This window comes from Heterodontus francisci, chromosome 24 (assembly GCF_036365525.1).
Source record: "Heterodontus francisci isolate sHetFra1 chromosome 24, sHetFra1.hap1, whole genome shotgun sequence".
NCBI lineage: Eukaryota > Metazoa > Chordata > Chondrichthyes > Heterodontiformes > Heterodontidae > Heterodontus > Heterodontus francisci.
The window spans coordinates 58,168,256-58,194,353 of record NC_090394.1 but is presented as its reverse complement, the minus strand read 5'-3'; the positions used below and the strand labels follow the sequence as shown (position 1 = coordinate 58,194,353).

General features: G+C 41.9%; 1 protein-coding gene across 5 annotated transcripts in view; it reads right to left on the bottom strand.

Annotated features, from left to right (window-relative positions):
- Window positions 1-26,098, bottom strand: part of mrtfba (myocardin related transcription factor Ba) — a 262,413-nt gene that overhangs the window by 156,723 nt on the left and 79,592 nt on the right. For all 5 annotated transcript variants that reach the window (XM_068056259.1, XM_068056256.1, XM_068056260.1 and 2 more), the window contains one exon: window positions 20,061-20,139. The gene's annotated coding sequence lies outside the window, so the exon portion shown is untranslated. The remainder of the gene's footprint in view (window positions 1-20,060; window positions 20,140-26,098) is intronic.

Below are 26,098 nucleotides of genomic sequence, written 5' to 3'. Positions count from 1 at the left end.
TCTCAAGGATCTGTCTTTGATCCTCCTATTTCTCATCTACATGCTGCTGCTCGGAGACCTTATCCAAAGGCATGATATCAGATTCCACAAATACGCTGACAGTGCCCACCTCTACCTCACCAGTGCCTCTCCTGACTTTTCCACTGCCACGGTGTTGTCAGACCGCTAGTCCCACATTCAGTTCAGGATGAACCGCAATTTCCATTAACTAAACATTAGGAAGACCAAAACCATTGTCTTCGGTCCCCACCATTTCATCACCACTGATTCTATACTCCTACACAGCTGAAGGTCTCCTTCAGTCTCAGGCTGAGCCTCAACATTGTATTAGACCCTGTGCTGAGCTTCCGATATCACACTCTTTCCATCACAAAGGCCGCCTACTTCCACTTGCCTCAGTCCATCTGCTGCTGAAGCCTTCATTCATGCTTTTGTTACCTCCAAGCTCAAATACTCAAATTTCTCCTGTCTGGCCTCTTATTGTCCCATAAACTCAAGCTTATCCAAAACTCTGCTGCCCGTGCACTATCCTGCATCAAATTCTGCTCACCAATCACCCCTGTACTTATTAACCTATATTGGTCCCCCAACACCTTCAATTTAAAATTCTCACACTCGTGTTCAATCAACTTATGGCTTCACCCCCTCCATATTTATTTTTATTTTTTTTAATTTTATTTTTTATTTAGAGATACAGCACTGAAACAGGCCCTTCGGCCCACTGAGTCTGTGCCGACCATCAACCACCCATTTATACTAACCCTGCAGTAATCCCATATTCCCTACCACCTACCTACACTCGGGGTAATTTACAATGGCCAATTTACCTATCAACCTGCAAGTCTTTGGCTGTGGGAGGAAACCGGAGCACCCGGCGAAAACCCACGCGGTCACAGTGAGAACTTGCAAACTCCGCTTAGACAGTACCCAGAATCGAACCCGGGTCCCTGGAGCTGTGAGGCTGCGGTGCTAACCACTGCGCTGCCCCATATCTCTGGAACCTTCTCCAGCCCTACTCTGCATTCTTCCAAATCTAGCCTGAGCATATCCCCCACTCTCTTCACCCCACCATTGGTGGCCATTGCTTCAGCTTTCCAAGCCCCAAGCTCTAGAATTCAGGGAAACACATTTTTAGAGAAGAGGAGGACTGGTTCCTTGTCGCGAAGTTATGAGAGCCAGCTACAATGGTTACTGCATCAGCCAGTGCAACTTTTTTCTTGCTTCCAGGGTAAACTAAATGAATCACAATTGAAGTATATGTATTCAGCAAGTTTGTTTTGCATTTAGAAAATGCAGTGAACAGGAGCAATTTCTTTATACTTCAGATACTATAAAATGGTTGGGATGATTTTCTTGAGTTTAGCAACTAAACAGTGCCTGAAAAATGGGCATTAATCCTTTGTCCCCATTTCGCAGCTGAATAGCACTGCATCTGAAGTTCCGATATAGTTTTTCATGTGGTTGTGCCTAAAGAGGGCACAGCAATGAAAGAATGCCAAAGACTATGAAGCACAAGGCGCAGGGCAAACTGCTCTCAGGAAAAACCTAGCAATACAGTTTCCAGAGCCCCCATTCCAGTGCTATCTATCTTAAGGAACAGGCAGGCATTGCAGAGAAAGATTTTTGTTTTTAGCTTTTTGAGTTTAAAAAATGCTTTTTCTGCTTCAGTACTTGTCTCAGAATGTTATTAATACTTTTTACACCTAGTGCAGGTGATCAGGTTTGTATCCCCCTCCACTTTTATGATATGGCTTATTTGGAGGTAAACAAGAGGTAACAACCACAATGCCTTTAGATATTCATTTACTTCGGCCCCACCTGAGCCATAACAACTGTTTTCCTGAAACAAAGGAGGAATCCCCTCTTCTCTTAACTGTACAACTGCTCCAGACAATGAAACGAGAAGCTTCACAGTCAAACCAGCACACTCCTCCTATGCCTGGACTATCAATCTTGATACCCATACTTGCTTCCCAATTCTTCCATTCACATGGCAGACTGCACAGGTACCCAAACAGCTGCTTTGGGTTCTGTCGCCATCTGAGCAATGGCAGGCAACACAAACTCATGCACAGGGGACAGAACCTTGAAATTAACATGGCATAACTGCACATGCAAATCAGAAACTTACAACAATTCATCCAAAAGTATCCAGATTAAAATTCTGGCCCTAAACCTTCAAAAAACAAAGATTTTCTGCTACTTTAATTTCATCTGTCCCTTTAAGGGCTAAATGGCTTCCAACCTTTCCAGTCCCTGAGCCCATTAGAGTGCTTCCAACAACACCCAAAATAAGAGCCAGCATGAAACCCAGTGCTTCATGGGGCCCAGTGGACATCAATGCCCTCGAACGGGCATGTAAATCAGTAAATTAATCATATGATTAATTTAGCATTTTACTTTACTTCCTCTTTGTAATATATAAACTTCCTTCTTGCTTTGATCAATAATTTTTTATTTAGACTTTTTAAACTGCGTATATCTTCATCATATTGGCATGGAGAACTTTGTGCAGTTACTCCACAACAATGCAGCTCCTTTGAACGTCAACTTTGGCTCAGTGGTAGTGCTCAGAAAGTCATTCAAACCCCACTCCAGTGACTTGAGCACCAAATCTAAGCTGACACTTTGCCACAGTACTGAAAGGAGAGCTGTACTGTCAGAGATGCTGTCTTTTCAGATGAAATATTAAATCTGCCCTCTCAAGCCCTGATAGTAAATGATGACATAAGGATAGTGGTGAGAAAGGATCTTGGCTCAAAGATCAGGAAGTAGAATCAGTATGGGTAGAGATTAGGAATAGCAAGGGTAAGAAAATGCTAGTGTGAGGACTTTATATCACTTCCTAACAGTGGTTATATCGTTGGACAGGGCATTAAGCAAGAAATAATTGGAGCTTGTAACAAAGTCAATGTAATAATTGTGGGGGACTTTAATCTTCATATAAATTGAACCAATCAATGGCAAAGGTGGTCTGAAAGATGAGTTTGTAGAATGCTTTTGTGACAGTTTCCTGGAACAATACATTGTGAACCAACTATAGATAAAGCTATTTTAGATCTAGTATTGTGCAATGAGGCAGGGTTAATTAGTAATCTCACAGTAAAAAGATCCGCTGGGAAAAAGTGATCAAAATACGACTGAATTCCATATTAAGTTTGAAAGCAACATACTCCAATCCCGAACAAGAATCTTAAACTTGAACAAAGCCAATTACATAAGTATGAGGGAAGAGCTGGCTGATTGATTGGGTAAATTTACTTACAGGTAACAGTGAGATGGGTGTACCCGATTCTCACTACAGTGTCCGTCTATCCTTGGCAGGCGCATGAAGAGCAGGAGCCCAGGAATGCAGAGCACGGTGAAAGCACTAGGGGAGCAAGGGGAGAGCAGAACATGGAGAAAACTGGTGCCCTGAGGGGAGCAGAGCATGGAGAGCAGGAATACGGGTAGTACAGCAGGCCTCCGGTACCGCTCACTCACTTATTCTTGATCACACTGCCCACCTGTAAGGCCAGCCCTGCATCGCAGACCCTTGGAAGGACCCCAGTTTGAGAATGACTGTTGTAGATGTCGTCAGTTTACTGTACTGACCAAAGAGACCAACCGCCAATCATTAGCGCTGTGCCCGTCTCAAAAGTCACAGAGCAGCAATTAAATCCAGGTGGTGTTCATGTAGGAGGGACTCAATTAAATCTTACAGCCTGAAGAAAGGCCAGTAAATACATGCAATCCCATTCAGCCAACATTTCGCCATGCTCCTGATATAGAGAGATCTGTAGTGCCTCGAAGCACTCAGCATCTCAGGTGAGTGAGTAGTTAACAGTATTTAACTGAACTTTAATGAGGTGCAAAAAGCTTACTGAATTGCCCAAAATAGATGGTATGTTTAATGCGTTATAAGCAGTGCCTTTGCAATTGACACAAATGGTAATGGCAACTGGTTAGGGCCATTTGCCCAACATGGGCAGCTGCCTGTGATTAGTGTGGACAGTGTTAATAGTGGGGACTGTACTATCAAATTCACTAAAATCATTCATATCCATATTTGAACTATGCAATCCCCACATTATTTTCAAGCAACAATATCAAAGAAAACAGATCTCTTGTCAGTGGATGAGCAGAGATTTTATTAGTGGTTGCTATGCAGCATATTTTGGTTGTTAAGTGGTTTCAAGGACGGAAACCAGTGCTCAGCATGGCAGCGTAGTAGTGCGTGTTTAAATTTTGACAAACCCTAAGAAAACGCCGCAGAACTTACGCGCATATTGTAGAAAATGCTGACTTTCACATGAACTCATTACAATTTTACTGTCTCTTCACCATCTGATATACTTTTCTGCCAGATAGATCAATTTTGTAATATCCTTCTAATTACGTTCAAATGCGGGACATGAAATCATTGCAAGTTTTTGAAAAAAGTGTGAAGTAAACATTTTTTTAAGCAAGGGAGATTTAGTCTAATTTTTGGTGGAAACCCTGCCAATATTTTGTAATAATTTTATTTAATTAAACTAAAACAGCCATATATGATTTCTGGCTATAACTGACAGCCTCCCTATTGTATTAAAATCTTGCATCATGGAGCCAAAGTCCCTTTACCTCACTCATCAGATCACAGAATTCTCAGCAGTGTCATTTTTGATTGCTTAATCACAAAAACGACATTCTATACCCAAATATTGTTACGTGGTATACAGCTGATATGCCAATTCCTCACCCACAACACTATATACCCATAAATATAACATTTCTGCCTTCACAAAAGTATAAGAAAGGTAAAACTACCCCAAATCCAGGTTCTCCTTGTGTTGCATCATGAAAATTGTCAAGTAAACCTAATTTTATCATGTTTTGGGATTTCCTTGCCATTTTTCCCCACAGAAAGAATTTAGCAAAACAATGACTTTAAATGTTGTAGTTTATAGCATAATGAATTGACACGTTAGATATGTTCCTTCGATCTGGAACATTTCACATATAATTTACCAATAGAAAATAAAGAAATTTCTTCATAAGACAACTTAAGGATTTATAACTGGATTATGCACAATCTGTGCAATATTTAAAACAGGACATCCATTAAAGGATCAAATTTGAGTTTTTACAATGTCACACCATCTCATTTATAAACCTCTAAAGAAATAATTTGCATTTCTATTGCACCTTTCACACCTCAGGGCATCCCAAAGTGCTTTACTGCCTATGAAGTCGTTTTGAAGTGTAGTTACTGTAGGAAACATGGCAGCTAATTTATGCACAGGAAGGTTTCACAAACAGCAATGTGACAATGATCAGATCATCTGTTTTGGTGATGTTGGTTAAGGAATAAACATTGGCCAGGACATTGGGAGAACTCCCCTGCTCACCTTCAGATAGTGCTCTTTTATGTACACTCGAGGGGGCAGACAGGGTCTCAGTTTAACATTTCATCTAAAAGATGGCACCCCTCAGTGTTGCACTGGGAATGTCAATCTAAATTTTGTGCTCAAGTTTCTGAAATGGAATGTTCTGATTTACCAGGCAAGAGTGCTAACACTGAGCCACAGCTGACATGTGAAGGTAAATTTTCCAAGGTTCAGGGGGAAAAAAAGGACATCTAGTAAGTAACTTTCCCAATGGCTTTGACAATGCATGAGAAATAAATAAGTTACAGCTTAGCATACATCTTAATGGCCATGATTCCACAGCACAGTAACATCTAAGTGTCAAATTTAATTACTTTAGTCTGGGAGGTCAGGACTTGTGCATGTGGGGGATGATTATGTGACATTAATGCCGTAGGAATTGCTTGATGTTTGGAACAATATAGTCAAACTTACAAGCGGTGGATGTTGCTGACGGTGATTAAAGTGAAAAGTATTTCAAAGTCCAGACCAGTATTTAAAAAAAAATTCTGATGAGCACAATGCAGAAGAAAGGACATCGAGAAGTGATTTAATCATGTACTCAAGCTTGATTCACTATGATCTAATTACTGTTTTAGAACTACAAAACTGGCCAGTATATTCAATGCACGGTACCACATGGACAGTGGAAACATTTTCAATTTATATTACTCCTTTTAGTTAGGGAGAAAGCTCTTGGAACCCTGCCATATTGGCTCCCAAACATGGAAAATTACCAATTTATTTGACGTCAGTAACAAGTCTTTGAGTCAGTGAGTGCTTCCATAGGCTGCAGTTATTTTACAGAAATAACTGCGCACAGAGTTTGAGAAATTACTGGTCTGGAGCAGCACCAACTCTCTACGTCTAACTTAAAATATAAGAAAAGCTCTCCAATGGCTCAATAGGTAGGTATAGTACGAGCCCTGCGGTGGTAAGGTCCAAAGCCCAATCCTGACATCCACTGAGTTGCATCTGTTCTTAACCAGGGTGGCAGCTGGGAAACACTTGCTCCCTTGGACGGATGTTGGAAATAGTAGCCATTGTTACCGTTACCCATCCCTCCGTTAACATTGAGCCTCCCCCCCCGCACCCCCCCCCATTACCGTGCACAGTGTAATCATCAATTTATTCATGCAATCCCTCCCCCATATTCCTACTCCCGTTACTATCGACATGCCAACTCTTGCCCTCGAACTTCCTCACATCGACCTGACCATTGTTGCAGAATCGCGTTCCCCTCCATATGAAGTTATCGAATATCCACCCAATAATCTTGGCCTTCCCCCTACAGAATCCATTTGCCCCCACTGACTGTGATCATTCCCTCTGCTAGCCAGTACCCTCAATTTGCCCCATAGTTCCCAACATTTACAACACTCATTCCTCCCTTTAGGCCCTTGCCAAAGATCTTCACATAGTAATGTTCTAATCCACCTACCTCCCCTGCAGCCAACAACATGCATCTTCAGCATCTCCAGCAACCATCCACTCCAACCTCACCTGCTCCTCCATGCACCCGATCAGCCCCATCCTTCCCTCCCAGAGTACCCTGCCCCTCCATGTAGCCCCCCACCCCATGCCCTCGCCACCATCCCAAGAAGATTCACCCTTACTGGTGCCCAGCCTGGAGGCAAACATCCATTCCAATGCTGGCCTGGAAGTAAACATCCATTCCAATGCTGGCGTTAGTTTTGCGGATGAGTTAAAGACAGAACAGCACAGACCTGAGACTCAACTGCACAAATCCGATTGCTGCACGCCACGGTGAAACAATTGTGAACCGGGTGGCACGGGAATAGCACTTGCTGCTCACTTAGTCTGGCGGGTCAGACTGAATTGTAACTATGCATAGGGTAATGAGTATTCATGTTATTTATAAATGAATGCAAAGCTGCAATCTGCCACTGTGCTGGGAAACCTCGGAATGCCGCAAATCCGCTACCGACTTATTTCTCTAAAATATCCCGCCATCAGGATTCCAAAAAAACACCTCCCACCTAATTATATTACTCCGCATGCCACCAAATCCGCTCTTGCAGAGCCCATAAAAGGCCACCCTTAATCTTCCAGATGAACTATATGCTAGCAGAACTGGTGCGATTTCTAACTGGTGGCATTATCTCGCCAGCCTGATGGTGTCTGTACGCAGGAAGGACCCATTCCCACTCCTTGCAGAATTTTGAGGTGTAGAAAAGGGGGGCAGGGATTTGGCAGAACTGAATCCCCCACAAGGTCATATCTTTATTTAGCTTTTAATGACACATATTTAACAATTTTTGGTGCAGCTTTCAATGCAACTAAAACTAAATCAGAGAAATTTTGTACAATTACGATACTCCCTCACTTAGCCCTCTATCCAACTAACTACACTGCAACTTTTAAATTTAGTACGTTTCTCCTCCCTGGCCCCTGAGGTAATTTCGTACCAATTACTATACAGTTAATTTCCATGAGCCTCAGTGACAAGCCAAAATCCCTCAAAGCAACCTGGAATATTAAATTACACAGATCAAAAGCACGAGAGAACAAACTGTTTTGTTGCACCAAAAGATAATGGATCTGCAGGATACAGCTCAACTTTCCAGCCTCCAAGCCATTTCTCTTTAAAGTAGCATTTCCTGACAACATTTATTCTTAAGCAGTTATGACCCAGTGAAACATGCAAGATATTAACAAGCAGTTCACAGGTCATTTAATAAAAACAGTAATTTTCCTTTGAAAGACAGCAGATGGGCCTGGATTTTTCTGATCTTGCCTCTACAGGGTTGGGGCAGGAAGTATCCCCTGACTCTGCGCAGTTTCCTGAGTCAAGGGTGATTACATGATCATGGCAGGCTGAGCTTGATTGTCGCCAGAGGTCCCCAGGAAGATATAGGCAGTGCTGCAACAGGACCAATGATCCTCTTCTGGTGCTGAAGCAAAGGTAATTTAAACAAGGCACAGGGCACAGAGTCTTGAATGCTGGACCAAGTATGCACTGAAGAGCTCATTTTCAGGCCTTCAGCAAGTGAGGCATTGTGACGACTTGGAGGGAGAGGAAGCAGCTGCAAGATTCTCTCCCTCCATTAAGGGGAGTTTGGGGCTGTTCACGCTGCTACCCCGGCTTACATGGTTCACTTGACAGTCTTGCAGAACAGAGAAAACAGGAGTAGACAAGAGGAAAATGGGCCAGAAACCTAGACTCCTTGAGCATTTGCATGCACCTGGTGGGAACGCATGGCCAGAGATGGTCCCAGGGCAGGAGGGCAAGAAAAGTTATGCCATAAAGCAAGACAGTAGTAGGCCTCATCACCCAATTTCATCCCATTTATTGCAGCTATCCTGGATGGTATAGCAGATGATGATATCCAAAGGCGCAGTTGGAAGACAGCGATTTCCAAAGGACTTTTTTTTTAAGTCACTTCTCTCCGGAGATCATGCAGAATATTTAATACTGCATAAAATTACAACAACTTTTCCAAGTAGAAGACTATATAAAAGAAACAAATGTAATTAAAAGCTAAATAAACATATTACAGCACAAAAAAGAATCAAAGCAACCTGCAAAGTTCATGAGGAAAATCATTAACCAGATCAAAATTGCAACAGTCCATATTTTTCACCGGTATACTGATTAACCTTTAACAATCTCTATAAAGCAGATATTCAACAACTGCAGTAGCAGACTTCGGTTTTATTAAACCAAGAGGACAACCGACAGATCAATTCCTCACCTACAAGGACTACACAATGATAAATCCAAACCTCACAGCCAATGTTTTATATTTGAGCTTAAATCAGAAAACAGACTGCGAAAAAATACTTTCTTCATATTTTTTATGCTTGCTTCCAAGTCCTTCATATTGCAGGTAATTCAGATGTGTAAAGCCAATGATGTGCCACTCGGGAAAGTTTCAGTATCTCCTAGGCCAGATATTGCTTTCAGCTAATAATTATCCAAATGTAATCTAATAGACCTACAGTACACTTAGGGCTGGATTTTATGGTGCTGGTGGGGCTCCAGGCACCAGGCTGAAAAGGCCGGGGGGCGGGGGGTCGACCCCGCTTCGTCCTTTCCAAGCCCCCTGAAGCGATCTACTTTGTTTTGGCACTTAAGTGATCGGTGCCAGGAACCCCATCCATTTAAAGATGGGGATCCGCCTGCAAGGACTGCAGGCCAATCAGAGGGCAGGCAGCTGAGCAGTATCGGCAGGACCACCGGGAGTGGTGGCCACTGCCAGTACTGCAGAGGTCTTGGACCCAGGCCTCGCACTGGAGACCCAGACCTCAGGTAAGTGAGGTGGTGTCTAGAGGGCCAGTCTAGAGGGCCCCAGCGATATGGGGGGGTGGGGGGTGGGGGGGAGGGAGGGTGAGCGTTAAGTGCAGGGGGAGGAGCGGGGTGGTCTAGGGAGGTGGAGATTTTGCCAGCGGATGTCCTCTGTGAGCCACAGTTTGCCCATGGAGTAGGGAACACCACCCCAAGCCTGCAGGGAGGGCATCTCATATTACTGGACCATCACCCTGTGTGGTGGAAGCACCCCCCCCGTCGCTGCTTAAATCGGTCCCTTAAGAGGGCATGAATAGGCCACTTAAGGGCCTCAACTGGAGTCTGGGCGGAAAGGCCAATCCTTCCCCTGACAAAAATCATTTGGCAACGGAACCTCTGCCCCCGTCACAATTCTATGGGCCCACCCCACCACCTCCAACCCGGTCTCAGAATGCCAAATTCACACAGAGTTCAATTGTAATGAACGGTTTAATCCAGATATAAGTAGAGCAGAAAGCACTACTCAGTCTGCAGTTACATAACACTGCTTTCAATTCATACCGTGAGAACTGAATTTACAAACTGCTTGTTACAAAAATATATCATCTCTAGTCCTGACAGAAGTCTTGTTTATGCGAGGTGGTGGTATTCTCAAACCTTAACGAGATGAGCCCTGATATGAAGAACTGCTTTGTCAATGCCAATGATTTTGTACTGATGAGGTTTTCCTGCTTTAGATTATTGTAGATGATGGAGGACACTTCTCCCATTAAAACATCAGAACCCTATATCTTGTACATACAACACGTAAATGACAAGGCAAACAACAGGATTATCATTATCACACCCATCTATACTTACATTCAGAAAGGGACATCACATGTGTTGCGCTTTGGCTTTTCTTAAAGATTGACAGAATTGAACGGTTCAGCACATTTTAATTGTCTTTTTAGTTAAAGTTTACTTGAGTGTTACTGCCAACTGTGCGAGAAATGTTGAGAAACATTTGACTTAATACGGCATTAAACAGATGAAAAAGTAGCTATGAATGAGACTTTGAGGTCCCCAAATAACCTGAAAAGGCAGATTGGTGCCATGTTCTCCACTTATATCTCTTAAGAGGAAATAATTTAATTAAAATGTAAACTTCATAAACACACCTTCTAAAGAGACCACTGCTGAAACATTTATGGCCCAGATGAAGACTGTTGTAGGTCAATTCCACCCTAATAATTGGCGTAGTCGGCAGGATCAGGTGTAGGTCATCTTCTGTAACCCCGCTATCCCAATCACCCAGCCTGAGCCTGAATTAAGAGGACTTAGTCCCACGTGATGGCCAGGATCAAGTGGGCGAAGGGAACTAAGGGGCCAAGGGGGAGTTGGCTGGAGCCTGATTCCGAACTTGGGACGAACAGGATATCGAAGGGCGCCCACCATTGACAGAGTACCGGGTGCGTATGTTTATTCATTCTCCCCGGGACCGGGTGATGGTGTTCAGCGGCTAGGATATCCAAATTGTAGAGGGGTCTGACCAGTCGCCAAACGGTGGTAGGCAGCTCGTTAGAACATGCTATCAGGTATTGTGACCCGATAGTCGGCAGAGTTGGTAGTTCACTACAAGTCGCGGACCTCTGAGAGTGAATAGTTCACTACAAGTCGCGCTGGGGTTAGCTACTACTAGTCACGGACCTCTGAGAGTAGACTGACAGGCGGACCTCAGAGTGGACAGTCAGTAGTTCACGACAAGTCGCGCTGGGGTTAGCTACTACTAGTCACAGACCTCTGAGAGTAGACCGACAGGCGGACCTCTGAGAGTAGACAAAAGAAACGGTGCTGATTCTACCCAAGTATAGCCAATGAGAAAGCAGAGCTTGAGTGGGGACCGAAGGAGTCCCTAACATGCCATTTGACAGTTAAGAACCAGAAACTTATCAATAAGATGATTAAATCTAATTGGAATCCCCATGACCCTGCCGCAAAACAAAGGGAGTGGTGACAAAAAGAAGAAAAGCATTCACTAAGTTTATGGCAGAGTGACATAAAAGACTATGTTTTAGAGTAAAAACAAGTTACTGTGTCTTTGATTTGTATGTGTGAATGTTGGAAGCGTCCACGAATGTCCCTGGGATGTACAGCTTGTGTTCTGCAGAACTGACTGTCGTTAACTCTTTAATAAAAGCAAAATACTGCGGATGCTGGAAATCTGAAATAAAAACAAGAAATGCTGGAACCACTCAGCACGTCTGGCAACATCTGTGGAAAGAGTAAACATTTCAGGTCAGTGACCCTTCTTCGGAACTCCGAAGACCCGAAATGTTAACTCTGCTTCTCTTTCCACAGATGCTGCCAGACCTGCTGAGCGGTTCCAGCATTTCTTGTCGTTAACTCTTTGTATTCTGGCTTTAATGTTGAAAGCATGAGTCTATTAAGTTGTTTGGAATTGAATGAGTGTAAAAAGTGATTGTTGAGTGTGTTCATTTCAATTTAAGATTGTGCACCCAGGAATGAGATATAAACTTGAATTATATTTTAAGTTAAAGTTTTATTTTTATTTTAAAAGTTGGTTTTGCAACTGTGAAAAGGCAATGAATAATTTTCTAAGATATCAGCTTCAGCCTTGAAGGTCTGAAGATGTCTGGCAGAAATCCAATTTGAAGTTTAAAACACTGCTTTAATTGGAAACTGCTATTGCTTTATTTTGCAGTCTAAACTTGAAGACATGTTTTACTGACTGTTTTTAAGTAGCAAAAGTCAAAAAAATTGGATATTGTTTTAAGGGAGAGAAGGATAAACAAAGGAGGTATGGGAAAGATTAATGTTTGTGTAAGGAGCTGGTGTTAAGTCTTTTGTTGTAAGAATGTTAAATAACTTTTTCTTTAGTCTTTGGTTTTATTATAGTCATTTGAAAAGGCGCCTGAAGAACAAGAACAAGAAAAATGACGTAATTTACCTATATTTTTTTTTTAAAAAGCACATGCTATTCTGTTCTGTGTGCAATTAAGTATTATAAGTTAATAAGTCTGAATTAAATTTATACTGTTAAGGTTAACTAACCTGTTAAGTTGAGGAAAACTTTTAAATGTTTATTGACGTGAACCGGAATTTGGAATCATCTTGCAGTTTAATCTAAAATGCTGACTTTCCTGATGGAGATGGTTTCCTTTGAAGTTGATAATGTTACTAAAGATTTTGTTGTTTTAAAATCCTAAGGATACTAAAAAACGTTTAAAATGGAGTTCAGTTCTTTTCGATAAGGGAAAAAAAGGGTTACGTAAAGCGATGCAGCTGAGAATGCTTTGTTCCACTCCCTTAGAGACAAGCAAAGAAATTAACCATGCTGCAGCTATCTTTATCAATGAGATAAAGTGCTTGAGAAGGAGAGATAGTTGCAAGCACTTCTGTCTTTAATGCAAAAAAGAATGCAATATCACCAAGTCTAGGCATAAGAAATTGGAATCGATAAACAAAATTAAATTGATATGGTGGTTATTTAAAGCATTCAAAGGGAAATTTACTGTTATTTGAATTTGGAATAATCTGAGATGTCGAAAATCCAGTTTAATTTGGCAAGTTATTTAAGGAATTAAAATGTCATCTAAGGTAAAGAAAAACAAGCAATATATAGTAATGCCTGGAATCAAACGGAAATGTTTGATTTCTGTTTTAAGGAATTATGAATATTGATTGTAAAGGTTCTCCAGGGCTCAAAATGAAATAGAATTATAATTAATGGGAATTGGCAATTAGATCTGGCTGATGCAAGAGCTATTAAAGGAATTCTGGGGATAAACAAATGGCGAAATTAGAATTCAAACAACTAAATTAATATAGTGTGAAATTTCCAAGAAGTCTAGAATTTTCCAGTGAAAGTCAGGAAAGTGTAGATAAGACTGGCAATTGTTAGTTTTCTCTTGGAGATATGAGTTTTTCAGAGAGCTACATTTGAAAGGCCATTTTTGATCTTTTGATAAGATCACTTGAGAGTTGAGAATATGTGCATGACACTGGGATACCAGTGTAGGTGTGCAGGTGTGATTTGTTGCATGCAGAGCAACTAACATGCAAAATGCATGGCGAAATGCACTGACGAACGGATCTCAAACATGTTTACTGACTTGAGAAACAGCACGGCATGAAATGGTTAATGCAGCCAGTGCAGTGAGACAACTCACATAGAGAAAATGACTTTATAATAATCAGGATAAATTAAACACCTTAATAATGACAGGAAGGGCAATGAGGTTGCCAGAGGATGTCATAGCAGGTAGTGAGGAAATAGGACCTGCAAGAGAAAGGGTTAAAAGATTTTTGAAGGAGTTGTGCAGACAATTGCATGAGCTGAGGCAGGAGGTTCCATAGAACCAGACATGAAAGAGGAACAGACAAAAGTGCCTGTTGTGGGAGACAAAGTAATGGTAAAGGGAAGGGCCAATGGAAACACTGGTCCCAACTGAAGGTATATAAAGACAACAGCAAATGACAGATCCCGAAATAAACACCACCTGGTCCACAAAGAGATACCGGGAATGGAAAAATACACTAGAGAATGGACTACTTGGGGGGCTGGGAATAATGGTAGTATTGATAGGCATTTGGATTATTATTAGATGGGCTACTGGGCAAAGATTGTGGAGGATGAAGCCCAAGCACGACGGGACCATATAGATAATTTCAAAAGAGTAGAGATAAGAATATAAATTAACTTGTGGATTCCCCAGGACGCATTTGGTCCCCACAGGTAGACATGTATCCCTCATCAGGGGATACTCACAACATGGACAAGTACTAACACCTGGTGACCACCAGGGCAGTGTGTTTAAATTACAGATATAACCACTAGTGGAGAATGGGAAAGAACCGGACTGCAGTGGCTGTGGGGCCTGATGCTAATATCCGGAGAGGAAGAACAAAGACCCGGTAATGGATGCACAACAGATTAATGAAAGGAGTATTAATATGAACTATATGAACTATGGGGCATTGTACAACATGTTAGGTGGGAAGTGTATACCGGCGAGTAAAGATAAAAACAGGGACCGAACCTACTTGAATGCTTGTCTTACAGTGAATCCGGACAAAGATGTAGTATGTGTACGGTGCTCCACAGATGACCGTGCTAACTGCGTGACCAGACAGAAAGCGGGAGGGGTAACTGAGAGCTGTATCTTTGGAATTGTTTGTGCCCGTCCCTTTGGGCAACAGGTGAAAAGGAAAGCTGAAGGGAACATGGATGTGTGTGGGTACATCGAGCCCAGGGGAAGTGTTGTATGATAATGTAAAACATGAAATTGTGCCTGTGTTGATCAATGTCTCAGGTATCCGGATGCCAGTGTATTGTTCAGAACAGGCTAAGAATATGTACAGTAAGTTAGCCACTGTAATGTTGCGACAAGCTGCTGATGCCACAGGGGCCACAAGGATAAGGGGGCATAACCCATTTCATAGATACAAGAGGAAAAAATATTAAATAATGAAGTAACAGGGTTCGATACTGGGACTTCTTTAATCAATTCTTTAGATACACAAGGGGTAAACGAGAATGTAGAACAACTCTGGAGGGTTATAAGGGAGCTCATAATTCAAGCTGAGGAGGCCCAATCAAACAGATCTGGGGCAGAGAACAATGAAAATACAATTAGATGGGGTAACAGTGCTGGAGGCCCATGCCAAGACCATTAATCACTTAGGATGCCGAACCCGGCAAGGACAATTGTGCCACGCTTATGGGCTGTGGATGGTGGAACAAATGATACACAACCTCGATCAGCTCCAAAGGGGCGAGGTACCAGATTGGATCGACAGGGCAATATCTCCCTCAGATATTATCTGACAGAGACTTTGCAAGGTCAGGGTACCAGGGAAATGGAAAGTACTGCGTGTCCACCACTGAAACATCATACTGCTACGGAAGTTTACGCTGACCCATACCATACCCAGACTTCTGTTTTACCCCTCAATGACCAGTCATTATAGGACGAGCCCAGATAGTTTATATAGAACAGCAGGGGCTGGAAACCATTAATGCAACTGATCAGCTCCACGATCACCTCCAGGATTATAAAAAGCCAGAGCAAGCCCCAATCCCACACCTAGATGAGGAATTAAGGGGATTATGGGACAAAGTAGGTCACTCAGTGAAGCTTTACCATCAGTTAAATAGAAAGTTAAAGGTTCTCAAGGAAAATACTGAACGGGAACTTCAAAGTACAAGCTGGTGGGAAAGAGTTTGGTATTGGGGGATGAACGTCAATATTCACCCTTGGATCAGGATATCATACGTGTTGGTGGGAGTGCAACTGGTACTGGCTCTCACCTGGGGAATATTGGCTTGTAGATCATGCAGACGATATACTATGTGAAAGAAAGCAAAGGCTTTGGTAAAGGAACAACACAGGAGGTTAACCTCAAAGGGACACGCTAATTTGGAACATATTGATTTGATTTAAGTGACCGGGATTCCTGAAATCACGTGACTGGCCAGCAGGTAGAGGCAGGGAATACCAGACAGGGTTAAAACGGGGATAATAAAGTAGGTATGTCGGTTAACAGGACTAGGGGTAGTACTTTACCGAAAGGGAGAATTGTAGGGGGAAACATTTTGGCCGATGCAGCTAAATAAATATACACATATACACAAGATGAAAGTGTAGCCACATATTGTTACAAAATGGAGTATTTACCCAAGGCATTGTGGAACAAGTTAGTTAGCTTGCAGCCTTGAGCATGGTACTGCTTAACACAGGCAATTAGGCTGACCAAAGAGGGCCCCTTATATCAGTGCATAAGACCGCTGCTCTGTTTAATTGCAAACTGCACAAAGCAGCTAGGAAAGCAGGCCTGACAGAGGTAGAAAGATTCATTGTGAAGACTCAAGGATAGTTGATAAGGGGGTCTGGTAAACATCCTGAGATGGTCAGGGCTGTACCACGAGCTATCCCCACAACCACATGATACCTAATTAGTAATTTTATTGTTAATGAATTTAATGTATGTAATCAATAACCGTTATGATTGGATTGTGTCCAACCGGGATGGGCTGAGTAACTGTATATCCGTTGTGGATTTTCCTTTGTTCAGTGGAGAAGCACATGGTAAGCCCAGCGTCTTACTCCCGACCGGTGTAAAATAAACCTTTTGACGATTGGAACAGACCTGAGCTTCGAGTGGTTCATTTTAGTCAATTCCACTCTAACACTGTGCTTTATGACTGATTGGAAATGAATAGAACCCAGAAAGTTAATCTCTCTCTAAAGGGCCTTCATCTTCATTAGAGCAAATATTTCCTCATAAAAAGAGAAATAAACATAACGAGCAGAGTAAAGGGGATCTGTACATTTTATGGACTATTAAATCTCCCCTTTTAAGAGAGAGGTAATGAAGTTCATGTAGAAATTGGACACCAGACATCAAAGAAAACTAAGCAATCAGCAAAAATGGATTTCAATACTTATGGCCATCTGTGTGTTAAAGAATTCTGTTGCTGTTGTGAAGTCAAATGTGGTAAATATGGGGCAAAGGCTGCTGGAATTTTCTTTTGAAACAGTACTTAAAATAATTATTTACTTTTTATTTTGTGCAAGCAGCAGTTATACAAAGCTGCTGTAGTAATTGATGGTTACAGATAGGTAGATTTTTAATGGAATCTGGAAACCAGAAACAGTCTTTAAAAAGCTCATTAGTTTTCCTTTTTAAGTCACATTGTCTGAGTTTCTGCTAGCTGTCAAACATGAATTTCTTTATTGTACAGAAAAATGTCCTTAGAACTTAATTGTAAAAACGTAGCACAAATATGAATGGAAAGCATAGAATGGTGGTCCCATTTGAGTAAAAACATGTCCATACATAATTTAAAGACAATACTCAGGACTCCCTCAATGGTCTAGGGGCTAAAGGCATCATCTGGTATGGTACCACGTTATAAAGACCAGAAGATTCCAGGTTTGAATGATCTAGGTTTGAACAAGTTGGAGGGTTACAATTATTTTTAAGCATGCCGTGGCAAAGCGGAGTGGATGGAGTGGAAATTAGCCTGGGTTGCTGCCTCCAGTGATCCCTATTGAAGAGAGAATGTGTGCATGTCAGTGAATGGATTGGGCTCAGCTCCGATGTCCTCCATTATTGAGTAGTCTGTCAACATCAATTGTCTGGGCTCACTCGAGTCTGCAACCAAGGAATTGCACCCTATCAATAGCTGCCATCTTTTGTGTAGCTGGGACTGGGCCAGATGGGGAAGACACTAATAATTCTAATAACTTTATTAAACATTTCTCAACATTAAAGCACTTACATATCGTAAAATTAGGAATTTGTTTTTATTGCAAATTCTAAGAGGTCATGTTGAGGACAAGGTTAGAACCCGTGAACAGACATTAATGGACTAATTGTCTGCAAGGACAGTTCTGGGCACTGAGCCAAACAGTCAGGAGATGATTAGGAGACTTACAAATACAACAAACTAGTTGAGAAAAAGGATGGACTAGTAATTTACAAGATAACATACTGGGTTAATGTGCTATGTATTAATTAAAACTAACCAGAACGTGTTGATATGTTATCATCATGCCACCAAGACGTTACCAACACTATATATGGTACAACACACAAAGGCTCAGGGGGACTTGAACTTCTAGCTTCGACTAGCGTAAACAGATTAGAACTATGCACTTACAACTTTTTTTGATGAGTCCTTGTGTGTGTATCTCTATCAATAATCTCTTGGTCACTGTATGCAGTGGATTTTGTAATATGATTGAAATGCATTAAACTAACATCTCATTACTTCCCAGCTTTCGAGCTTGTTTAACAGAGTTTGGGTTTTTACAGGATAATCATATTCAACGTATATTTAGCATACTGGGAGCAAAAATCTAACTTTTAAGAGGGAACATTTGAGGGGAGAAAAAAATGGCGAGTTGATGTGTTTTTCCAATTTTTATCCTCTTTCCTAAAAAGTTTATTTTTAAGAAAGCCACTTTTCATTAGTAATTCAGGAGCAAGTAGATCAGATAAAAATTATTTATCTGCAGCTAACACAAGTGGGAAGGACTGAAGCAGGAAACAGCTGAGCTGGTGACAGGTCTTATATGATTAATTCAAATTTCTATTTTGTCATAATGGACAGTGTGAAAGTGCAATGCAACACCACATAATTAAAGGATGAAATGTTATTTGCAGTAGCAAAAGTAGCCCAATTTATTTATTCAGTCATCTTGCTTGCTGCTATAAATGCAGCACTTCTGCTTTTTCTGCTGAAGGTTTCTATATTGCTTTTCTGGTGTCACATAGTGGGAAATGTAATATTGCTGAATGTGTTTATTTCTTTGAAATATTACTAAAGTGTTAGGAGACAGTTTCTATTGATGGAACACCACCCAACGATGACCTTACCTTGAAAAGCCAATAGACTTGGAAGGAATGCGTACATACTTGAGATATATAAAACATGATTTAAAAATTTCCAGTTTGTTGTATAAATTGTTGGCTCTGTGAAATCAGGCACTTTTTGGAACTTGTACAATTAAAAGGTCCCAGGTAATCCTGTTATGTAACCTATGTATTTGTTTCAGAAGTTCTGACTTTTCAGTATCAGACTTCCAGAGAAAACAGATACTGGAGGATGAAGTGAAGAGTTGTGACTGGGACAGTACATGGTGGATGTTACAATTCAATGGGGTTATTTGCTGAACTCAAGCATTTCTTTAGTGCAGGGAAAACAAAATTCCATGTTGCATGAAAACAGGCATTATTCATATAAATGGGAAAAATAGTTTTGGACCATAATAGTTAGAAAGTTTTCAATGTAGAAATGATCGGACACTATTTTGGGGGAGAGTTCAAGTCTATGAATGTGGCTACATTAATTTTTGCGTCATTGATGTTATTAGCGTGGTTAATAAAACAAGATGATTTTCCACACTACTTTGATGAACAAACACCACCCTGTCGCACCACCCCTCCCCCCCCCCACTCCACCCCCAAGCACTAAGAGTGGGTAGCGATTTTGGAGCTACTAGAGGATTTTGCAAGAAAAGGCTGCAGTCAAAAAAAGCTGTGATTTATAACATCCAATACCTATAGCAAGGCTAAATGTTGTCAGTTACTAGTTAGCAAAGTATTCTTTATATAAATTTAAAGAGGATTTAGTTAATGGGAACAATATACCATTCCTGTTCGGGCAACTTGTTCCAGGACAAAAGAAAACACAAAACAATTTCTGTAATGAACAAATCTTTGTTTTGCATGAGCTGATTTTCAGTAGCATTGCTCACAAGCAGTCTAGTGTTTGAGCAGTATTTTACTGTTTAGTACGTCCCAAGTCAGGGATGGGGAGGGGAAAGGGGGCAGGAGAGGAGTACAGTTGTTGGAGGACCCTGGTGCTACATTTCAATATTAAAAAAACTGAAACTTGAGAAACAGGCACTTACCTATTTAATTGCACTCAGGACCTCTGAAGGCTGCTGTTTTCAGAATCTTTTGGATCTGATATCCAATCAGAAGGCCAATCTGGAAGAAAAAATTGTTTGTCCAATCAGAAAATTGGGAAATGTCTTCAAAGCACCAACATTATTACTGTTTTTGCTAATGATAGAAAGACTGGCTAAGCATAACTCAATTCAGTGCCACAACATCCTATCTGTAAGCCCAGCACCCACATTCAGTATCAGACGGAGGCAGCAAGCAGCCATGAGCTGCACTGGGAGTTGTAGTCACAGCCATCAGAGTGGCATATACAGATGCATTCTGGGAGTGCACTAGTTGGTTGAGCCTCAAAGCAAGTTAGCCCCAGCTACACAATGTAAATTGGAAAATGCAGCCCACAAACCAAAGTTCTCCAGAGACAGGTACAGACCTATACAGGGAAAACATCTTGAATACAACATTTATAAAGTATAACAGCTGACCTTATGGGCAAGTTCAGCAGATTTTCTGAATTCATTTTATGTAGTTAATATGCATACATCTTTTTGTCACCTGCACTGAACAGGTTTTGAGAGGAAGTAAAATGAATACTCAAAGAAAAAAGCAGCGATTTATAGTTACATGGTAGGTGATGACAGCAACTGCATATTTTTGTATACTTAGAAAGCCTAGCACTAATTTGTCAAAATCATTTACACATCAATTCAGTAGAACTCACCACACAGTGACAAGCACACATTCTATACCTGCAGCTTCTCACATCGCAAATCTCAAACAGCTTTATGGGTTAGCACCAAGGAGAGGTTTGAGACTGCCTCAGAGGAAGTGAGAAAAAATTGGGAGGGTTGGTCATCACCTGCTGTTCTCACTCACCTTCTGATAGTCAGAATGGTTCTAGAGGTGGCCTGGGAGCAGGTGTTAAGTCAGTCCTTTTAGTGAGGGTACCTGTCTGTTGCTATGATATTTGGGATATGTGGAAACAGGCATAAAAGAGCACAAAAATATGTTTGGGCAATTCCCATCTATCTTGCATAATTTACTTGCCATTGAAATTAAAGGTGGAGAAGTTTGTTATCTTCACCACACCAACTAGCATTACATTCCTAACCTGGCAAAGACATACATCCAGTAAGCTTATCAATTTAACAGTTTGATGACTTGTACCACTTTCATAATAATAGATAAAATTTACAGTCCCAAGGAAGATCATCTTTCAGTAAAGATATTTTTCTATTTAAATCTTGCCTGGTACATTTATAAATACAAGTTTCTGACGTTGCACAGCAACCTCGTTGAAATAAAATGAAAAATCTAAGTTTACGTACAAAGAACAAAGAACAGTACAGCACAGGAACAGGCCATTCGGCCCTCCAAGCCTGCGCCGATCTTGATGCCTGCCTAAACTAAAACCTTCTGCACTTCCGGGGTCCGTATCCCTCTATTCCCATCTTAATCATGTATTTGTCAAGATGCCTCTTAAATGTCTCTATGGTACCTGCTTCCACCACCTCCCCCGGCAACAAGTTCCAGGCACTCACCACCCTCTGTGTAAAGAACTTGCCTCGCACATCCCCTCTAAACTTTGCCCCTCGCACCTTAAACCTATGTCCCCTAGTAACTGACTCTTGCACCCTGGAAAAAAGCTTCTGACTATCCACTCTGTCCATGCCGCTCATAACTTTGTAAACCTCTATCATGTCGCCCCTCCACCTCCGTCGTTCCAGTGAAAACAATCCGGGTTTATCCAACCTCTCCTCATAGCTAATGCCCTCCAGACTAGGCAACATCCTGGTAAACCTCTTCTGTACCCTCTCCAAAGCCTCCACGTCCTTCTGGTAGTGTGGCGACCAGAATTGCACGCAATATTCTAAGTGTGGCCTAACTAAAGTTCTGTACAGCTGCAGCATGACTTGCCTATTTTTATACTCTATGCCCCGACCGATGAAGGCAAGCATGCCGAATGCCTTCTTGACTACCTTATCCACCTGCGTTGCCACTTTCAGTGACCTGTGGACCTGTATGCACAGATCTCTCTGCCTGTCAATACTCCTAAGGGTTCTGCCATTTACAGTATACTTCCCACCTGCATTAGACCTTCCAAAATGCATTACCTCACATTTGTCCTGATTAAACTCCATCTGCCATTTCTCTGCCCAAGTCTCCAACCGATCTATATCTTGCTGTATCCTCTGACAATCCTCATCACTGTCCGCAACTCCACCAACCTATGTGTCGTCCACAAACTTACTAATCAGACCAGCTACATTTTCTTCCAAATCATTTATATATACTACAAACAGCAAAGGTCCCAGCACTGATCCCTGCGGAACACCACTAGTCACATCCCTCCATTCAGTACTTCCAGTTGTAAAAGAAACTCATGGCTCATAAGTGTACATAATGTTTCCAATGAGCCTTTTCAAAGTTTGGCAGTATAGCAGAGTAAGTTAAAAATTCCAGCCTGAGCCTGCCAATATATTTTAGTGTGTTTAAATTTACTGTCAAAGGATTCTCAAGAGGCTAGTATTTTCTTAATGTAACCCAAACTACACAGCCTGGCAAAAAAATCTAATTTTTAAAATAATCATAGTTATTTAGAAACAATGAAATATAGTTTACAAGTCATAGCAGTCTTCCAATGGGCAGGAGGCCAAAGATTTTATGAAATAAACGGCATCAGGAGACTTTCCACAGCCAGCCCTGATCACAATTATTTAACAACATTTAATTTCTATACACTGGCTTAATGAATTGTTCTTTACTGGGGAGAGTAACCTTATTTTCTGGATGCATGTTTATTCTCTTTCTATAGTCCATCCAAATTTCATGTTGATTTAAATCAGAAGTACTCCTAAAAAAAAGTCTGCAACTATCTTGAGTGTTTAAGGGCCATATCTTTCTCTCCATGTTGGCTTATGAAAACAGCAAATGTGAGAGGCAGATAAATATAACCAATAGAAAGTGATAATGGACTTTTTTAAAAATCCTTTAACCACCGCTTTGTCTTTCTCCCATGGGTTTACATAAATTAATGGCAAAAAACTGCTTCATATATTAAGGTTTTGAAGAGCATGGAGGAGATCAGATGTAGTGGTTCAGCCATCACAATGCAGAAGCGTTGGTGTGCATAAAGGTGTGCAATCCAAAAGAAGTTGATTAATGTACAGGGAATAACCATCAAAAGAATGCATAGGGTTGGGTGTTGAGTGCAGACCACTAATATGATTAAGGAAAAGAATGGGAGAGAGGACAGAGAAGGACAGAGCACTAGGGAACCCCTGAGTTAATAGAAAGGCAGAAGATTAGCCATCAACAGTAGCACAAAAAGAACAATTTGAGGGGAAACAAGACTTTCGTGGCAATTTGTTTAGAAGTGTTGGAAGGAGATCAATAGATTTTTGGATACTAAGGGAATCAAGGGATACATAGACTTGAGGTAGAAGATCAGCCATGATGTTATTGAATGGCAGAGCAGGCTCAAAGGGCCTCCTCCTGTTCCTATCTCTTATGTTCTTATGAAATGCAGAGCGCCAGATCTTTAAAAATGTAAAAGACTTTGATGGAGTCCACACCAAACAATTCAATAGCAGAGTTCCAAAGGTATGTAACATAGGCAATAAGATCACCAGTGGAATGGCCATACCAAAAAATATACTGCCAATTATGACAAGCCAGAATATGCAAGGGGATGGATAATTTGAAATTTAACAGTAGCTTCCATGGGGTGAATTTTAACACCCAAAAACAAGTGAGTTGGGATTGGGTCAGATAGAGTCATACAGTACAGAAACAGGCCCATCGTATCTGTGCCGGCCATCAAGCAGCTACCTACTCTAATCCCATTTTCCAGCACTTGGCCCATAGCCTTGTATGCTATGGCGTTTCAAGTGCTCATCTAAATACTTCTTAAATGTTGTGATGATTCCTGCCTCCACCACCGCTTCAGGCAGTGCGTTCCAGATTCCAACCACCCTCTGGGTGAAAAAACTTTTCCTCAAATCCCCTCTAAACCTCCTGCCCCTTACCTTAAATCTATGCCCCCTGGTTATTGACCCCTCCGCTAAGTGAAAAAAATTTTTCCTTTATAATCTATCAATGCCCCTCATAATTTTGCATACCTCAATCGTGTCCCCCCTCAGCCTTCTCTGCTCTAAGGAAAACAACCCCTAGCCTTTTCGGTCGCTTTTCACTGCTGAAACGCTCCAGCCCAGGCAACATCCTGGTGAATCTCTTCTGCACCCTCTCCAGTGCAATCACATCACATCCTTCCTATAGCGTGGCGCCCAGAACTGTACACAATACTCCAGCTGTGGCCTAACTCGTGTTTTATACAGCTTCATCATAACCTCATAAGATGTTAAACTTTTAAAAATCTGAAACCTAACCCCAACCTGCCCCCCCTATTTATTGATACAGCACTGAAACAGGCCCTTCGGCACACCAAGTGTGTGCCGACCAACAACCACCCATTTATACTAACCCTACAGTAAACCCATATTTCCTACCACCTACCTACACTAGGGGCAATTTACAATGGCCAATTTACCTATCACTTGCAAGTCTTTGGCGGTGGGAGGAAACCGGAGCACCCGGCAAAAACCCACACGGTCACAGGGAGAACTTGCAAACTCCACACAGGCAGTACCCATAATTGAACCCGGGTCCCTGGAGATGTGAGGCTGCGGTGCTAACCACTGCGCCACTGACAAGGGATGGACAGCCAACCTCTCTCAGGAGGCCAGGTGGCAATTTAAATATTTTAATGAAGCTGGCAGCCTCGGATTTAAACCGATTGCACATTTTACAGAGGCCAGCCAGCTTTCCCAGGCCTCAGGAAACCCGGCAGCTGAAGGTGGATGAGGACAGCTTCAAGGACTTTACAGAATGGCTTGTGAACCAGGAGGGGCAGGAGTGTTTACCCCTGGGCACCCCAAGCTCTCCCCACTGCATACAAAGACCAGCGGAATCAGAGTGCCCACCCACCTTCCCCTGAATCGGAGCGCACCCCAGCCTACCCAGGTGTGGTGCAGACCTACCTCCTCCTGCAGCCTGCTTTGGAGTTCTCGTCATCCAAATGGAAGCCATGCCTGTCAATCAGGCTGACCGCCAGGTGGGAAAGCTGTCAAGTACAATGATGGAGTTAAAATTACACTGCATGTGAGGAAACCCAGACTGGGCTAATAAAGGACAGCCAGTACAGATTTGTAGAAGGCATCTCAGGATCAATTTTGGTCTCCTAGCAAGAAACCTGTGGGAAGCAGGTAGAACATGGACAATGACCCTCTGAAGGAATCAAATGGAGAACCCCTTCCAGTTTCCAGGTTGCTAATTTGCATGACTTCTGAGTTTCCCACTCAAAACTCTCCCCACACTTCCCACCCCCAATGCCTACGAAAACCGCTGCTGTTAATATCCAGGCCACTAAGTTAATGCACCAATGTTAAAAGGCATTAGGACAAAAGGGAACGAGGGATAGGTGAACACGTTTTAGCATAACATGGATTGGTGGGGCAGTAGGTAATGTAGGAATAAAACAGCATCTCGGAAACAACAGCCATAACAAAATTAAACGTGAAGGGTAACAGTCAAAGATAAAAGCAATTTATTGGCAGATAAGGCAGTGGACAAATGATGAGAACTTTCAAACTAGAATGATTAAGGTACAGACTAAGTTTGCAGAGGCCATAATGTGGGATAGAATTAGTACCAACTTAGAAATACATGGGTTAATTAAGGACAGCCAGCAGAGATTTGTAGAAGGCATCTCACAGTCAATTTTGTTCTCCCAGGGAGAAACCAGTGGGAAGTGGGTTGGGAACGGACAACAGCCATCCGGAGGAGTCAAACTAAGAACCCTTCCCAGTTTCCAGGTTGTCGCTAATTTACAAGAATTATGCGAGCTCCCACCATGAAACATAATACCCACAGGCAGCTCACTGACTAGGAGGTAGATGATCAGGTGGTGTAGGCTTGCTTCTGCACTGTCAGTCTTTCCCTTCCCCGCTTTCCATAACAATCAATAGGGGGTGAATTCTGCTTGCAC